Source organism: Varroa jacobsoni, unplaced genomic scaffold, assembly GCF_002532875.2.
Source record: "Varroa jacobsoni isolate VJ856 unplaced genomic scaffold, vjacob_1.0 scaffold_433, whole genome shotgun sequence".
Lineage (NCBI taxonomy): Eukaryota > Metazoa > Arthropoda > Arachnida > Mesostigmata > Varroidae > Varroa > Varroa jacobsoni.
Window position 1 is genome coordinate 37,206 of NW_019213335.1, and position 18,771 is coordinate 55,976.

The 18,771-nt window shown below is 40.4% G+C and overlaps 1 long non-coding RNA gene across 1 annotated transcript; it reads right to left on the reverse strand.

Annotated features, from left to right (window-relative positions):
* Positions 1-8,834: 8,834 nt before the first annotated feature.
* LOC111260387 (uncharacterized) lies at positions 8,835-11,648 on the reverse strand. The gene is made up of 3 exons (XR_002680313.1): positions 10,908-11,648; positions 10,052-10,267; positions 8,835-9,748 (listed from the first exon to the last, which is right to left on the reverse strand). It is a non-coding gene; the product is annotated as an uncharacterized LOC111260387 (long non-coding RNA).
* Between the last annotated feature and the right edge of the window lie 7,123 nt (positions 11,649-18,771).

Here is an 18,771-nt window from a genome sequence, read left to right on the forward strand (position 1 = left end):
TACTATCACCCTCCACTAGTTCCAGTGGCGATAGGCAATTTTGTTGCATATATTTGCTCAACTTTTTTTAAATAAATTTATACAGGTCAGCAAAAGGAATGCTTGTACAAATAAATAGGATGGCTTAAATGCAGTCCTACCCGGGAGGCTATCGGCTTTGCAAATGTTTCATTGTTGGCTTTTTGTCAGCATAGTACAAAACGATGTAATGCAGATATCCCGCCAATAGAATTTATAGAAAATTATTCCTAAACGGATGGCTCTCTCGTGAGGTATGAAGCAGCGAACGAGGATGTGACACGCTTCGTGAAACTGCACGGCATTTAGATCGAAGTAGTCATTGAATGTACCTATTAATTTTCCTTAGAGTAAAAGGTATCTATATATGTCTGACAACAGTAGTTTCATAGCTTATGTAATTGACCCTCCTTAAAAAAAGCCTCCGTTGTTTGCTTGTATTATTTGGGAATCTCTATTTTATCACATATGTATAACTAAATATATCGCGACTTAAATTAGCATTCGACACAAATGAAGAAGACAAACCCTAAAATATTCTTCTCAAACAGCGGGAAATACAGAAGCCTGTTGTGTTCCTGCACCTTATTCCATAATAGCTATTGTCTGTGTGCCAGCTTTCTTTGGGTAAAATTTTTATACTCTTCTACTATAATGACAGCTTATCCATTATTCCCCACGTCACGCGAGAATCTAATAATGCCCTTAGCTTTTTCTTTACAGTACATGACTCAATTTTGCTTCTGACTGGCGGTGGTTGCATAAATAGCGCTGCCATATCTAAGAGGCCAAGAGATTATTTAGAAAACAAAAACAACCCATGTTATGTAGCTTGTAAATTTACGCTGTAACTGAACTGTACATTTTGATTTATTTGGTTAACTTCGACTAACAGTATGGCTGTTCAGCAGCTTTTTTCATTCTAGAAGTTATCTTACGCTTTGCCTTTTTAGCTTCTACGCATGATTCAAACTAGGTGATCCTATTCGTGACGCTTTTAGCCTATTTCGAAAGAATGAAAAACTCCCGGAAAACGCAATTCGAGGTAAAAAAAAAAAAGTATTTTTATGAAACGCTGTTGATGGTTCGCTCATAATAAAAGCGGACTTCTGCCAACTGTAGTGCTTTATAGCTCCGTAACCGCTCTATAACACATACATTTTTATGCCTCACGTTAAAGCCCTTCTTCAAGTTATAGTAGACCTAACCGTGCGGTTGTCTATCCCTTGACAAGTTAGTTGGGCGGTCATCGTTCGCAGTGCACTACGTGGTGGGCTCAGCTCAGCTTGCCTTCCTTTGACTGCCGCCTACTGTTGGATGAACGAACACAAACGGAGTACCAGCAGAAAATCGAATGTTGCACAGGGGGTCTGGCACACGCAACCAGTGTCTGGGCAGTAATCGGAAGCAGCAATCAAATGACCTGCTATGGCCTGACGTGACTAGTGGGGTCACAAAAAACAATTCACCGAAACTAAACAACGCTATTTCGGCTTATGAAAGAAGGCAACCTACCGGAGTGTTGGAAATTGCTCCGATACACAGGTATACACGTCTTGGGCATTCATACGCCGCCGGCTGGGTTCACAGTTGGCCTTAATCTTTGACGAGAACATGATAACAGTTCTACTTAGTGACGCAACGTCATGCTAGCTAAATAGTTCCTATATGACAATACAACCGTAGTTAACCATTGCCTACTAGTTAACTACTAAACTACCACTGCGACTAAAAGTACGTATCCGTCAATTGCTATAAAGTAATGGTCAAGTACACAGATATAGTGATAGAAATCGGCCCATACCCATTTGTATTAGTATATGCTGCTCGTATCGGAATCGAGCGTTCGGAATCGTCCAGTAACAACGCAGGGTGCACCAACAAAAAAACGGAAGAAAAATTTACGTTTACCGCGTTCGATCATCGAATACAGAAGCAGGTCAGGTTGTCGCTCAGGCGTAACGCATGGAGCCCTAAATGATTCCGCAAGCTTTTTCTGTTCCGTAAAATTGTTTTAGGTTTTTCGTTTTGGTTGGGCTTTTCGGTTGTACTGGTACGCTAGCAGCCTTTTGGTAATCAACCTTTGACACAGCTTTAGCTACTCGGCGAAGTGAAAGACGGTCAGCTTCGAATATGACGAGGCTATAACGAACACTATATAACGTACTCCAGATATTTCGCAGAATGATCATTGCTAGCCTTTTACACTAATATAATCCCATCATCCTGAACAACGCTATCGTATATGCTATATGATAGTCGAAATGAGATTAATAGAATAGTTGCTTTTTCTTTACGCCCATTTTTCTAGACATACTAATCGTCCCATGCGCACTACCATTGAGATACCAGCCAAATCATAAATGGAAATTCAGAATAGAACATAATTAGACTAGTCAAAAAAATCGCTCGACGTTTTCAAGCGGGACAACAACAACAACAATAATTATTTCTTGTTTAGCTCGAGTCTATACAGCGGTCAACACTAGCACGAAAATACCTTGGGGTGTTCCATGTATCATGGCGAAATCTTGAATAAGACCTTTCGTTTCCACATGGTCCAATCGCTTCTTCGGGCATTTGACCCAGCCATCTTCACATGTTGTACCCGTGTCCATAACGGGGCAGCAGAAGCATATCGGGGAACTCGATAGGATTACAGGATACGATAGGATACATAGGATTCTCCAGTTTTTACTCCCCTTCCGCAGACACATCGTACTGTATTAAAACAAGTGACTCGAAGCAATCAATAACCCATTCGCGTATCCTAGTGCTGGACTAACATTTGCTTGTGCCTAGTCGACAGATTTTTTTGTTATTTCGTTATAGAGGTTCAAAATTTTATTGGTAGAACATCTAGGGGCCATGTCGGGATTCGGAATTCCGTAAACAGTGAATGATTTTATGATACGGGTTGCTGATAAGATAAACGAAACCTTGTTTCTGCCAGCGTGCGCTTCGTTAACTCTAATGAATTGAATTACCTGTTTAATAAAGAAGGTACCGCTCATATGTATATATACCTTTCATATGCTTATATACCCTTCATATGTATATATACCCTTCATACATACATACATATATATATATGATGTCGATGATAAACTGCAAGCTTTCTCAAATTGATATTGGTGGAGTCATTGCTCTTCTTAAAATTATTCAGGTTTTTTTAAAACAGACATTTTCTTTATAGGAGTTTTAGTTGTTTAGAAACTCGTTGATTAATCATAATATAAATCGGGTCCAAAGGAAATGATGGGACGGCCCACTGATCGTCGGTGTGTGTGTGTGTGTGTGTGTTGGTGTGTGTGTGTGTGTGTGTGTGTGTGTATATATATTCAGAGACTTTTTCTTTTACTTTTGAGCTTAAAGTCAATGTGACTTCTATAATGTAAGAAAATTTTAGGATATGCACTAGTTATATTTCTTGATTATCTATAATTTAGTAACACTCTGCCCAAAGATGATGGTTTACCGATAAGCGGCTGAAGTTGAAGCGCCCTATGCACTTAGTACGAACTCTATGGCAAAAAATAGTCTCACTTCAGCAGCGTTCGACCTCCATCGTTTCACTTATAGCTTAACTGGCTAGATTCTGGTTAAACAGCTCAATTCGAAAATGCTATTAGGACTGAGCTATAAGAAGGCGTACGCCTAAGATCCAATCGTTGCTTGCAAATGCGACAAACACACTTACTTATCATCGCCACTACAACATATTAACTATTCTATTTACTTCGATATTAGTTAAATACGTATCTATAATAAAGGCGATAACTAAATATGAACTAAAAAAAATAAAAATTTTACATATACGCATATCCTAACCGTATAGTTGTACGTGTTACGTATAAATTTGTATTGTAGCAGAAAGCAAACCTCGTTATGCGCTTCTTCAGTGGGTGGGGCGGGGGGGGGGGAGAGGGGTAAATGGATCACGAGTAAAGTAGTATGCTATATGATGCGGATAGTGAATCAGTATTACTTACGGTATTGATAACTGTCAATCTATTTTTTCTTAGTTAAGTAACAGTTTTTCAAGTTCAAGTGAATCGCTGGAACATATGACGTGCCCTATCTCAACAAATAACGGACTGACTGTACGTCGATCGAGTAATGTTCGTATGGGGAAGCATAAAAACGCCGATTTACGCAACCATGTATGCGCCTCTCTCGTATAGAACATTAGCTGATATTGTACTTGTGCTTTTCTCTCCGGCCAGTTTGAGGATGACCGTCTAAACCCGTTTCTTTACGACACTCGAATCTCTCCTCTTTTAGTGGTATGAAGATCTGTAGCGAACATTAGCAGAGGAAGTTCACTCGGTTATATTGGGTATCCATAAGCTAGAGGATCCCCGTACACCAGCCCAATCATTTTGGCTCGAAAATGAACTTTTCGCTGGGCATAGTAGACAGACAGACAGACAGACAGACAGCCAGCCAGCCAGCCAGCCGACCTGCGCTGAGTCTGAAGGACGTAACGCCTTCAGTAGCCGTAGATGCTTACGCCAGTAAAACACATTGCTCTTTTATGGGCGCCATTTATGTATTATTACGTCCTTATGCAACACGCACGTACAGGTGTACGTACATACGTGACGAGTAGAAGGTAAAACAATATCGCAAATGCAATATACAGCACACCACGTACATATACAATCTAAGGTTACCCGGGCGTCCAGAAAGAACAAAGCGGACTGTGTCACACGTCTTCATGCCCACACAGGCCATCATACTACACGGAATAAAGCCAACAGTTCATTTGGCATTCATTCATAAAATTTTACGTCACCGTCATATGCGTTTGATGATATAACTCGCTTTTGTTTTAATTGTTAACTATAAAAATGTGTCTTGTTTGAGCCTTCGTAATAGAAGGACCACAATATAAGATTATATCTTCTAAAGATCGGTGAGCGTAGATCTCGTCAGTATCGTATCGTTCTACAAATATCTATCGTATTCCCCGGTTAATTTCGATTATTGCAGAAACACCTCTAGCTTTTATTAGATCATTTTAATTAATTTTTGTTACCGTGTTTTTCTTCAAGGTAAAATTAATTTCCATAGTATAAAAATTCCACAGTATAATTTGACTTCTAAAGATTACGTCTGTTCCAGTATGCATCCTTTAGTTAATTCATTTCAAATATTTCAGGCGTATGAACACTATTTCTTGACGGTTGTTCATTTGGACTGTAAAAAATAATGAAAAAATAAATGAATCATAAAAATGAAAAATTTATTGCTATACCTAACATTGAAGGATTTACATACTTGTGGGGTTTAAAGAATGTAATTTGAAAAAAAAAACAACCCCGTTATGTTAAGTTTCGTGTAAAGAAATTTCGCGATTATTTTGTGTCGAGCGGATAGCTGTTCAAAAAAATTTTAAAAAAAAGGTAAATGGCGACACGACAAGCTCTAGTATCCGGTATATAGCAACTGTATCATTGAATTATTTTTATGACTCACTTGAGTGCGCATTCGGCTTGCTATGTTTAGCCCACCGTCCCATAGGATGCGTAGCCATCCATGGATGCTACTTCGAGGTCATGTCATTGCACAGGATAAACAACTACGTTACGCTGTTAGACTTCACTTGACTACTAAAATTTGAACGCTGTACATTTTTACTTAGACAATGATTGAATAACAGGAGTGAACAGCTCAACAAAATCCAATCTCATATATATACACAGTGTTGATTCGGCGAGATCTTCAAAATTGTCCTTCTTGACTTAGCGGTCTGTAACGCTAAATGTGGACGTTACACCGTTTTCTGGTGCGAGTTTCTTTTTTGCTTGATCGTTTTTGTCATCACTCTTGTCGAGCATTTTCACAAGCATCAAAAGCTCTTCCCTGTTTTCTTCTCCTCGTTTACTCAAGCATTCAACATGGCCGTAAGACAGCCAGCGGTGGCGTCTGATTCCACAGAACTCTATATGCTGTTAAACCTATAACCCGACGTATACCGCCTCTATCGTGCCACACCAATTGCCCTCCTTTTCTTCCTCTAAATCAAGGACTATCGGCTTAAATGAAGTAGTCAGAATGAAAGAAATGGCAGATTGACATACTACACAGCTTATGAATGTTTTTCGCTGTTGTCCGTAGCTATACAATATACTGAGGAGGATGCTACGCCAAGCAGAACATGGATGACAAGCGTTCACTTAGGATGACGGGCGGACTATGAAGATGAGCGAGTGTCACTTATGACCTAGATGATATGTAAAGAGTGTTAACTGGAAGAAAGTGTCCATCGCATACAAAAGTTGCTAAATTAAGACGTACTAATTGTAATAACTGACTTTCTTTACTTTTAACTTGACGGGCTGTTTATTTGGTATTAGGTAAGCCGCCGTTGGTTTCGAAGTAATATCAAATATATCCCGAACCATGGCCCAAGCTGATGAAGAGGTCCAGGGTTTAGTGGGTGAGAGTCCCACGCTACCAGACAAAGCACAATTCAATGATGTCTGGTCTGCATAACGCATTTCGCCTCAACCTCAAAGAAAAAGACAAGCCGTCGTACCAGGGATTCTCTAACCACCTTTTCAATAAAACTGCAAATATGCTCGACGGTACTCGTATGAAAATTCTCTATACATATGGTAAGAACGACTGCTGAATAACATTACGTGTTCTATATCTATTTCACGTATAATTGATAGCTTCTCGCAGTGTGCTTAGCGATCGCAATTGTTTCCGTGATTTTCCAATCAGATCATGAAATGCACTCGTGCTGCACCATATTGCTAAAAGATAGCTTGTATCACGTACTAAGTGTGTGCCACAAAATACTCTACAATTACGACTTTAATCTCGTAGGCGTGTACTTCGTCCCTCTAGCTATCTCGCGTCCTAATTCGATATCTAATTATATTCTGTTCGTTCCTCCTAACATATATTCAACCCACGATCTCAGTTCGCGTTTTTTTTTACGCCCGCAAGATCCCCATTCACAGTTACAGCACAACATCGCATTTGTGTAACCTGCACCTCATAGTTTAACGCGTCTTACAAACCTATTCTAGTTTTTAGCTTTTCTATTCTAATTCTGTTCCTTTTTAGTACCGAAGACGAGCGCGTCGCTTGTGCCGTACCGCACGCCTGTCTAATCTATAGTATAATCAATTACCTCAAAGCCTCCGAAATAACAACAAGTCAACCACATCCCTCACGATCTTTTCGAAGCATCGCAAATACACCTAGACAAATAAGCGTTTCGCAAGAAGTGAAACAGAATTGATCTTAGGTGAATGTCCTGTAAAACGCAATCGGACGATAGATCCACAAAGGCCAGCTGCATAACTTCCAGATAAAGCCATTCTATTGCTATTCGAATGCGACGAGGGGGAGACGATGGGCCATTTTTGAACGAAAATATTTGTTGATAAGCATATATTCCTGCTCAGTGGGTAACCTATTTGCCTGGTAATCTTATGAACACGCTGTGGCCTAGGTGCAAACCTGGACATCCGTGTACCTAATGGCGATACCGGGCGAAAAGTCTATGGCACAATTTGACTTTTTTCCTACTCAAAACACCCATCTTTAGATCTTAACCTCAATATAAAACTTTTGCAGCCTACATAAAGCAACGACAATCGACTAGTATGGTAACAAACGAGCTTTCTAATAGCGTGGAGCACTTAGCCGTCAATGAGCGGAAAAATTCAAAAAGTAAACCTATAAAAAGCTCCTATTATTCTCCGAACAAACGAAAGCTAGTGAACAGCACCTGTCGGCTACCTACAAAAAGTGTGCGCTTTGAGTGTGCTTATTTCAGTTTGGACTAAACTTTCGATTGAATCCAGACCCTGAGGCCGTGATGGATCAACACCAAATTTTCTCGCCGGACATCAGTACTGCGAGAGTTGTTAACTTCGTTAGCTTTAAGCTAATGTATAAATCGCCTATGCGCAAGCTGCAGCTCTAAGGTCAGTTGTACATAACGCGGATGTTTACTTTACAAGCTATTGTAAAAACAAATAAAAAAAAAGTAGGTCTAGCTTTAGCATTTTTTTTTCATTCAAACACACGAATTTTGGAAAATATGTAGCATCAAAAAATATCGACTTCATGCCAGCGGACGTATTTAACGCTGAATATATATATATATATATATATATATATATATATATATGGCCTTGGTTCGAACCCGGCCCGGGCAGAGACACACTTCGGCTGTGCCCAGTCGTCTGCTAGAATGTTTGAACACGATGTTCGACGTAAAACTCGAAATATCAAGCTGAGTCAGATTTGAGCGAAGGTCAACACTTTATTTGCATCGCATTACGCAAACAAATCAGCTTACTTAGCGTCCGTAAGTTATTCAGTAATTAAATGTATCGTAATGCATTTAATAAGTTTACGCACAATGTTGGCTTTTCGAGATGCACCGTGTGATCCCTTGGGGCATACATATATGCACAATATATCAGCGGATAGCCCTAGCATCAAAGCCATGCAAACGTTCCTGGATGAGAGGCTTTCCAATCCCCCTACTGCTACCTCCACATAGACAGAATATTATATTGAGAAGGAACGTCATTGAAATCGTTGCTGTCGTCATCATCGAAACTCAAGAAAATAGAACAGCTTTAACACTGCGCTGCTAATATAAACGCTTAATTCTAGCAGAAACCGTGAGATTAAATCTAGTTTTCCAGACAAACTGAACCCTTCAATTTTTTTTTGAATTACGTAGGAAATAGAGATGTGTAAGGGGCATAAATTTATCGACATCCCTTAGTTGTACTATAGCCGGGTTCAAGATCTAAAGATAAAAAAAAGGTTCGAAATGTTTTCTCTTAGACCATTGTTTATTAGTATATAAAAAAAAATATTTTCCTATTGTTATTTAATACATTAATTTTTCGAGATGTACTATTTATATTGACTTTCTTTTTTTCGATATTTATTATTACATCGCAGTCTCTCCGACTTCGGTAACTTCCTGTACCTAACGAGAAGGGCTGTTGTAAGGTATATGGAAATATGCGTCAGTTAGATCTATTATTTTTTTGTTTAATGTAAGAGACATTGTTGTTCTTCCATTTTCTGGTCGCTTCTTACGCTTTCTATGCTAATCTTGTAAACAATTTCGCTGAATTTAGATAAAATTCGGTCAACAGAAATTTGTGTAGGTTAAAAATAAATCATAAGCAGTTTAAGTTGTTTAGTTAACTGGTCAACCTATCAAAGAAACGAAATTTCGGAAGCGTCCTTTGCGGAAGAACTTTAAATCAGTTCGATATTTCAAAAGCGTAATATAAGTTTGCTAATAAGTTTGTTATCATATCGGAAATAAAAAGAAAAGTATTATTTCCGATTATATCCGCATAATCAAACAGGGCGTTTAACCACCGTTCTGTATGTATAATTATATTTTCCTAGTTTCGTTGTCTTATCTATCATGACGACGGTACACATGCAGTGAACTTATCTTAGAAGAATGATCTTTTGCCGTTCGGTTACGGAAAGAGACTGACTGGTTGACTCTGGTTGACAATTTCTTGCTGGTGAAATATACACATTTTGATGCATATCAGTATGTTCAATTGCAGTCGGGAATGGGTAAGAGGTACACGACAAAGCACAAGTGAAGCTGGCTATAACGATCCTATATTTACTCCGGCCCCGTATGTTCTTCCCGTTGTCTTCAATACATTCAGGATACAGTTTTGGTCGTGTTACACCATAGCAGTACGGCATGCTGCGGAAATAGATAATACGCGTAATAGATTCTTTCTACAAGACTCTTGTAGACGGCTGCCGATCGCAGTGATGCTGCACTGCCGTATCTGCAGTCCGTATGTTTACTCAATAAATCGATGAACACCATAGGGCCGCCCTTCGGTACATAAGGCGCACGAAGATATAGTGGCGTAATAACCACTTGCAAATTCCCCTACACATTCACCATAGATAGAAAGCTATGCCGTAGAAAAGCAAGTTCCATTGCACGCGAGGTCGTAGTACACACCTACAGATTCACGGTACACGCAGATATACTCACTTGTAATTCACCATGATGATGCAACCTGTCTCCGTTGCAAAGTCAATGAAGTAAATTTTCCTGTCTTCTTTCCTGTCCCCCCGGTCAGCTCTAGCCTCAGTGGGACTATATGCGGCGGCCCCAGAGCTGGTTTCAGGGCTAGTTTTGCTGCACGGTATCTCGCACAAATCCATACATATAGAGGCAGTTTTATGGAATCTTGCAGCCGGCGTGTTGCTAAAGAGGGATATCAAATTGAGTCTGTAGCTTTGGTGATTGATGAACGAAAGAGTGTTTTCGACATAGAAGGCGCGCAAGCCAGCGGCCCTCGTCTTTTTCCGGTTATAGATGTACGGACACCAGCCAATAGCGGTCGGAGGCTAATCTTCAATATGAGCCTTTGTAGCGCTTCAGCGACCGAGCATAGCTCGCCAGCAAAGAAAGTAGCTAGAGGGGATAATTTCCGTAGCGATCGTCTCGTTTAACCCAATACCACCAAAGGATAACTCTTAAAATACAAGATGAAAATTCGCTAACCGCTGATTTAGCTGAGTGTATCTGTCTACATGTTTTACCTGAGCGAGCGCAGTCAAGCAGAACTTTGGGCGAGCAGAAATTAGAGAACGTACGTGAAAATCATGTTTTGAAAAATTCAGAGGACGGAGCGAATATTAAATACTTCGTTACACAAATTTTTTTCAACCACATGGACAATGTATCATAAGCTCATGGAGGCTGATGAAAAAAATCGAGCCATCTCCTAAGTGGCAGGAGGTCTAATAAATACGATTTAGCTTTATTTATAATTGTGTTAGAATATGTAAAAGATATCAATATTAAGGTAAAACTATTTCTTTAGGTGACTTTAAATACATACCAATACTGCAGTAAAAATTCCTTGCTACTACATAGGTGAAGGGGGCACTGCCTTCAATAGTCAACGATATGGGCACAAAACTTCACAGCTAAGTATCCTGTTGAAGATCCGATCACGGATATCACTACAGCACTCAACGAGCTCGTTAGGCTTCATTCAGTTTAATTCTGTTATTTCACTACTGGATATATCTTCACTCTATATATATATATAGGCCAGACAACCAGGAGCATTCTTAGTAAAAAACGATTACTAGTAGAATAGAACGCTGCGTCGGAGGCACATCATCCTTGTCGAAGTAATGTATTGGTTTTGCCAATAGACCTAGCACGTCAACTATCGGCCTTTTGCTAAGAGAGGGTGCTTCGAAGTTATAGCTCTCTGCTCGTTTGTTTTGTCTTTATACCGGACATCCGGTGGCTGTAAGAAGCCTTCCGTCTCTCGTTGTTATTTCAATCTTTCCTAAGAGCTATAGCGGGTCACTATGGCCTGTGAACAAGCTAACAGAAAAAGACATATTATATTATTATTCGAATAAGATACCAACGAAGATTTATTTTACAAGACAATGTTAACTCACGCTGCTTATAATACTGAAAATGAAGTTATTGCAGATCGGTTACCATTGTCCCACTGGAAGTATGCTGATCTGTGTATCATCAGGTCAATGAGGGCTCATTGTTGAATGCCTATATTATTTTGTTTTTATGAACCTTATTTCGATAGCTTCAACACATTACATTTTGTTAATAATTGTAAAAAACTTAGTTTATAAAAAAAAGAAGCTTTATATGTTCAAAATTCATCACAGCACTTTATTTTACAGTTTACATATCGGCTATTTTTAAGCATCTACCAATATGTGAGAAATATTTGAACCGATGATCTGACTTTTAGGAAGGGTCACTCGAGAGCAAACGTTCAAGTAGCGAAACTGAGATTTAGAGATTTAAGGAGATTTTCGGAGCTGAGGATTTTAGAAAAACACCAACATCTAGAAGTCGATGCTAATACTAATAGATTTACCCGTGGACTATATAAAAACATGGACTTCGATGAAGAACATTGCATTTTCTTCAATCTTTACTGTAAAATGCATTGCTGTGGTGAATAGTAAGCCTTCTTCTTTCCAAGTTAACCTCACACATAGCAATTATTATGTAACGTATCTCTTATGTATTTCTTTTTCAATTTTAATAATGTATTCAAAGTAATAAAAACATCGTTTTAAGTTATATGCTTAAGTTTAAGCAGTCGTCTCATTTCAATGCCTTACTAAGTACAGCAAAAGTCTGCAGTACAAATCTACGCTTAAATGCCAGTTTTGTATACATAAAACAGTCAGGTGAGCTGATATATGCCCATCTTAATGCTATTGGCATGCCCCATTTACAAGCTGGTAAAAAAGGGAAAAACAAATAACAAATGGTTGAACACAACACAACTAATAGAAACCATTACATTGAACGGCTCCGAAGCCAGACGGCTCCGAATACCAGGCATCCAGGATACCGAATACCAAGGTTCGCACGTCCACGGAATGGAAATACAGATACGTCTCGATCCCAGTGTCCTTTCTGCATATACATACCAGTACTATACAGGGTGCATGCAAGCGAGACAGGAGAAACACGTGACGTAAGACAACTTTGAAATCGCAGGCTGGTAGCTTTGAGTTCACTAACCACAAACACGAGGTATCTCTCTGCTGCCCTCGCATTCATATTTCCTTCTGCTTGTTTTTTCAATAAGAACTGATCGGAAGTCCGCACTGGAACGTGTATCACGCATTTTCAGGCATCACAACCATTAAGGCAATGTCTGCATGGACATGAATTATGAAAAGGAGGTCGTTTCTGTTTCAAAATCACTATCCGTCCTCACTGCTTGTAGACAGTAGCCATACGTCCAGCGCGCGCTAGAAGCTGTTCTGAGCATTATCGACGGTACGAATCGATGCGGATCAAGTCAATGAAAATATAGGCTTAATCGTGAATATGTTTCAAAAAAACGGCTTATCACGAAAAAATCTACACTTCGACGACTGCCAAGTAGAGATACGGTTGTCTATCATTACATTGCTTTTGTTGATGTATACGTCGTATGCATATATTAGTGTTGGAGGACTGGAGGGAGCGACGCACTGGGGTTTTACTTCAGGTACCGTTTCTATAGCCAGCTTAGCCATCGTATCATGCTGCAGGTTAATTAATTCATAGTTAACGATGACCTTCGTTGTGTGTGGCTGTAGGGAACTCCCAAGGAAGCCATCAGACTATTTTACAGAAATGATTCTTTAAGTTTTAACGGCGAACATTCACTAATAAAGACTTGAATGCGAGACATTTAGAGCCATTATGGCCAAAATCTAATGATAATATTGACTGAGCAAATTGCATATACAACAATATGGCCTGGGAACATCTGCATCCTTTCGAGCAAACACGTATCTTTCCGAACGAGGAACGCATGGCAAAATTCATACGGAACGGCTTGTAGAAAAGGTTGGTTCAACTTCAGATGACCTATAGAAGCAGCTTCACCCTATACAAATCTATCACTGCCTAGGCCTATCGGGTTAGGAACTCAGCATCAGATTAACGTCAAATCAGGCAAGCAAAGTATATGCATGCGTAGAATTGCCAATAATTTTTCTATCAAAACAGCCCCTAGGGAGCCGTATCTACACAAGGAAAAACTGGTCCTGACTGGCCTGCTTTCGTTCACTCTGAAAGACAACTATGGCGTCGTATATAGACCATGAAGCAATCAAATAGTCTGGTTTGAATACATAACTTCATACGACCAGCATTCGACTTTCGACTATTGTGTTTGTGACTTCATTCGAACAAAATTAACTGCTCATCTGTTTGATTAATGGTAGAACTTTAAACATAAAGAAACGTGAAGATGATGCTTCGATGAAATGAAGCTTTTATTATTTTTATAGCTGCAATTGAACTTGATGTGTTTCTGTACTCGTTTCTACCGACAATGGTCTAGGGCGTATTTTTACAAATTGCTCGTATCGTTCGTTCAATTCATTCGAGGCAGGCGGACAATTAAGCCTTCAGCTGTCTATGTAGAGTATTACAAGCATAGCATCGCTGAAATGTATTGCCCCCGCTATAGACGTGGCCCGTACCATATCAGCTCAGCGTTAGTGCAAGTGCTAGATGATCAGGTCTGAGGAGTTTGTGGAGAAGAGAAAAGGCTGTGTTTCTTGTTTGAATAGCTCGTCAATCAGATATCGGAGTAATGCCGTACAACGACCTATTTTAATTAGTTCACCAGCTGTTTCCCTGGATGTTACTCTCTAGATGGGAGATCTCTACAAGTACTCAGTCTAGCCGTTTTGATATCACTAGAGGGTAAATAAAATCATCAAATATCTCGAAAATCTTTACGTGAAATAAAACATTGGTTGATGTTAAACCTTCGAGCGAAACACGCTCATGCTTAAATCGGATTGCATGCATGAATGGCATACGTATCAGTTCGTCTACGGATTTCAGAGAAGCCGCAGCGTAGATCTGCATTGATTAGAGTATTCTGTGAGTGTTTTTAAAGATTTAGCCTATGTACATATATATATGCTCAATTCAGTCGATCCAGAATGGAGGACGTTGTGGTCTAGGTTCGAATCCCGGCGTGGACAGACTTTGTTTCGTGCTGAAAACCGGCCGTCTGGCTGATGGAATGCTTAACAACGATACTGGACGTAAAACTCGAAATAAAGATGATGGAGGACATAAATATTATTCTCTACTCATTAACTTACGCTATATTTTCTGACTAATTCTCAATTCTGCACCTGTCAATAGCCAATCAATTTTTAGTAGCAATCGTTGATTCAATACCGAAGCCTATGTACTATAATTGTTAAATGTTATTTATTACATTTCACCAACCCCTCGATTGTCTGTTGGTATTACCGTGTATTGAGCCAGCCCAGCCTTTCTTTCAAATATTGCGCTATCTTTCTCTTTAAAGCGAAAGCCTGCATATGTATACACAACAGCTTTGTGGCGCTTTCTCGCCCCCGCGCCGCGTTTCTTCATTGTACTCAAAGCCACCATAGTTATTTCATCGGTCTCTGTCTGATAGGCATAGAGGTGACGTTATATACACTAACGGTAGCAGCAGCAGCAGCAGCAGTGGTGGCGGTAACAGTGAACCAACAGCTGGCGGTGGCGTGTGAATTTGAAAAATTGGCATAAGCGCCCCATTTGCCCCGATGATACGTACGTACAGATACCTTTACACAGTCGTTCGGGCACATGCAGGCGTCAGCGTTACACGCGTTGTTCAGTTATCCGCTGTACGATAGGTGTTCCCCGTGGATCCTTCCATGCCCCTTATCTAGACCAACCTGCGATGCTCTAGGAAGACCATAAGCCGGCTTCTATGCATTTGACAACGGAAGAGAACGGGACAGGCTAAAATGGAACTTACGCAACTGGAACACGAAGGCCGGTTCTGGCTTCTAGTTCGGCTCTGGCTCAAACCAGTTCACTGCAGCTTTCGACAAGAACCGTTGCCATCGTCAACAATCGCAGCGATCATCTGATCAGCAACGAACGTACCAACCCGCCAATGTTGGCCGCTATTAACATATAGCACCACACAAGGGCACGCTGTGAACTGCTGGATCTAATGGCTCTCGACTTCTTTCATTTCACCACCAAGTGAGAGCCACTGCGCAGGCATTAAGCGAGGGTAAGCGACCGCCTTCTTGCCTCTTTGCACAGTCGTGCGCTTTTCCCTGGCTCTCTGCCGTCTAGGCCTGCATCGCCTAACCGGCTGGCAGGCAAGTACGTTTGGGGCCCCACTGTGAATGAATTCACGGTGTCCTCAGTCAGTCTTTCCTATCCGAACAGCAGAAACAGCGGTAGAGCCTCACATCGGAGGCAATGTCTGCGCCAAACCCAGGCAGCAGTGAAAACGGCAGTAACATTAAATAATGACAAAACCTAACACTAAATACTGGGCAACAGCGAGCGGTATGAGAGCGACTGATAAAACACTACGGTGCGTAGGAACTTCAGAAAGGGCCAAGGCTCACACATACACGCACATTCAGAACCAACACCTTCAATCATTTAGGTTTTCATGCAGCAGAAAGGACTTGGGCTTTCTTTGCTTCCCCATACTACTTAAACTGAATGTGACAGAGGATGAGCTGAGGGCCGCCTCAAGCAACGGGAAAGTCTCTAAATTCGGAGAGCCGGAATCGGCCAAAGAGAGAAGTGAAGAATAGAGTCCTCACGGGGCATGCGACTTCACGAGTTAAGAACTTTTATGTCTTCTGCGCCATTGATGCGAGTGTGTATCTTATCACTTTTGTGTTATGCTAGTTAAATTGAAAAACACTTCTGCTACGGCAATAGCCGATCCCTTGCAGTGAACAGTCAGCAGGTGCATGTTTCGGACTACGTTTCATTATGATATATTAGATGACCGTTTAACGATCCGTGTTATTTTAGCTATTCCACTGATTTTGACATAATTTTCTCTTGCAAAAACGAGATTTTTGGGACGGAAGTTCTTTGCATAACAGTAGGTAGCAAACGGTATGACTGGCGCTAGTCAATGAACGATTTAATAGGTTAACTTATACACCAGATATTTATTGTCTACACTGCATTTCAAAGTAATTTCGAAAAATGTTACTAATCGACAAAGGGCGAGAATCACTGTTTATGTTTATGCTGAATGATGTTACATAGGATGAAATGATTAAACGATGATTCCTGCGTTTGACCTCTGCGTTGATGATGGCATGACCCATACACTAATATTTATCGAAGGGACACGTTTATTAAAAATCTTGCGTCATGAAACCATTTGCGTTGTTCGGTCACAGGTAGTCGCAGGCTGACCACACGTTTACTAACATATTGGGTAGGGATTATAAAAAAAAAAAAGACAGATGAACAAATATAAATACTTAGGTAATTTGAATTTACGCCGAGAATATTAAAAATACACTTACTTTTTTATATACATCACTTGCAACTTTGCTACTCGAACGTACATACTGGAATTATTGCGCGTCTATCCGTATCTTACCATTCATTTATGTTGTAATAAAGCTTGTCGTATTTCTCTAGCGATGAAACGATACGCTCCCAAGCAGACCCAATAAAAAGAGTTGTTAGCGACTCAAATGTGGTCCGTAATAAGGTCAAGAGTTGACGTATCGATGACGTAGAGCTTACGCGAAAATGATTGCAGATGAATCGCTTGTGTCGTGCATGGCCACATCTCAACAGGATTGCTCCAGTGGAGTAGGCGGGGTCAGGTACCGATCACCCTGCTCCTGGCCGGATGTCTGTACAGGCGTTGGTATTGACCCACATCAACCATGTGGCTAAGTTTCATCGTTGAAAAAATGGCCGGGCTAAAATGCTCCGCATAGCACGTTCGTACAGGTTTCAGAACCAAATGTATCGTACGATTGAATTAGTCATTATTAGAACGTAGTAGTGCTTAGAACATGTAATTCAGGTAGATGCTGCACAAACAGCAAAAAAAAAAAAAAAAGCATCACTGTTGAGCGCCAATAGTGGAATATCATGTCGAGAATTAACATGAATCTAAAAACTTTGTCGAAACAACTGGGCCGTTGATTTGTAATTCGAATCATGGTATGGCGTTGGGTTAGTTGAACAGTTGTGATTTATAGGCCAGGCAGGGGGGCGAGCATTATGTGCGTGAACTCTGCCTCCGGTAATATCACCGATCATCGTCTCGATCGGTGGCTCTTGTGTCTAGAAATGCCGCCTATTGGTTTTTTACATCGAAAGACAATTTGTAATTCGCTGCAGTAGATACTCACAGCGGAGCGTATTAGCAGACCCCACAGCGCTATTGGTTGTAGCGCATCGGTGATCCGTTACTTGGATGAATGGAGTTGGGTCATTGTATCGGGCGAATACACCCAATGTTCTTCCGAAGGCATCTTCACGACGTACGGGGCGTCATCGATTTACGATGACACAGTTCTATCAGGACCACTGCAATGATCATAGCCAATGAAAGCCCGCGCATAATATTTCGGTAAAGCTTCAACACCCGATAAGCGTAAGTTATAGATAACTCACGTAAGGGAACTGATCAATTCATCTGTAATATGTGCCTTATCGATACGACATCCCGCCATTTTACAGTTATTTCATTAGCTTGCTCTATTACGAGCAGACTTGGATCGCGTTATAATTAGCCTAACATAAACTGCTGTTCGACTGGAAAGCAACACCAGCTGTAGGTATTCCGTTGTAAAGATTTATATTTCTCTAATTTAATTAATTTAGCATCTACTAGCAACGCTTATTACGTTCCATGTATCTTATAACTATCTATAACTAGGGCTTCAATAGTCTTGCAGTTATTTTATCATTCCGATGGAACACGTTTAATTCTTGTTATACTTCACCTAATGGAAGCCATTGCTTGACAATTGCAGACAGACGCCGTTACAGGCATCCGGTTGTAGATTCTCTGAGACCCATTTGTGCAATTCTGGCTGCAAAACTGAACCTCATTTCAAAACGCCATATATATATATATAAATATACTCGACTTGTGCATGTAGAATAAACTTCCGGCCGTGTCCGCGGCGACAGGCTAAGAGTTAGGCGCTGTGGCCTTTTACAGTTATTCCTACCCCCAATTAGGATAGTATAACAACCTTTCAGCACCCTACTAGCTCTAACCCGTTTTCCAATTTCAATTAATCCTACCGTCCGAAAGAAAGCTTTCCTATAATCGAAAAATGTGAACCGTACTTTTAAAAAAAAATCTGAGTTTGCCAATCATTTTGCCAACTAACCAAATTGGCAATGCGATCTTTACAGGACAA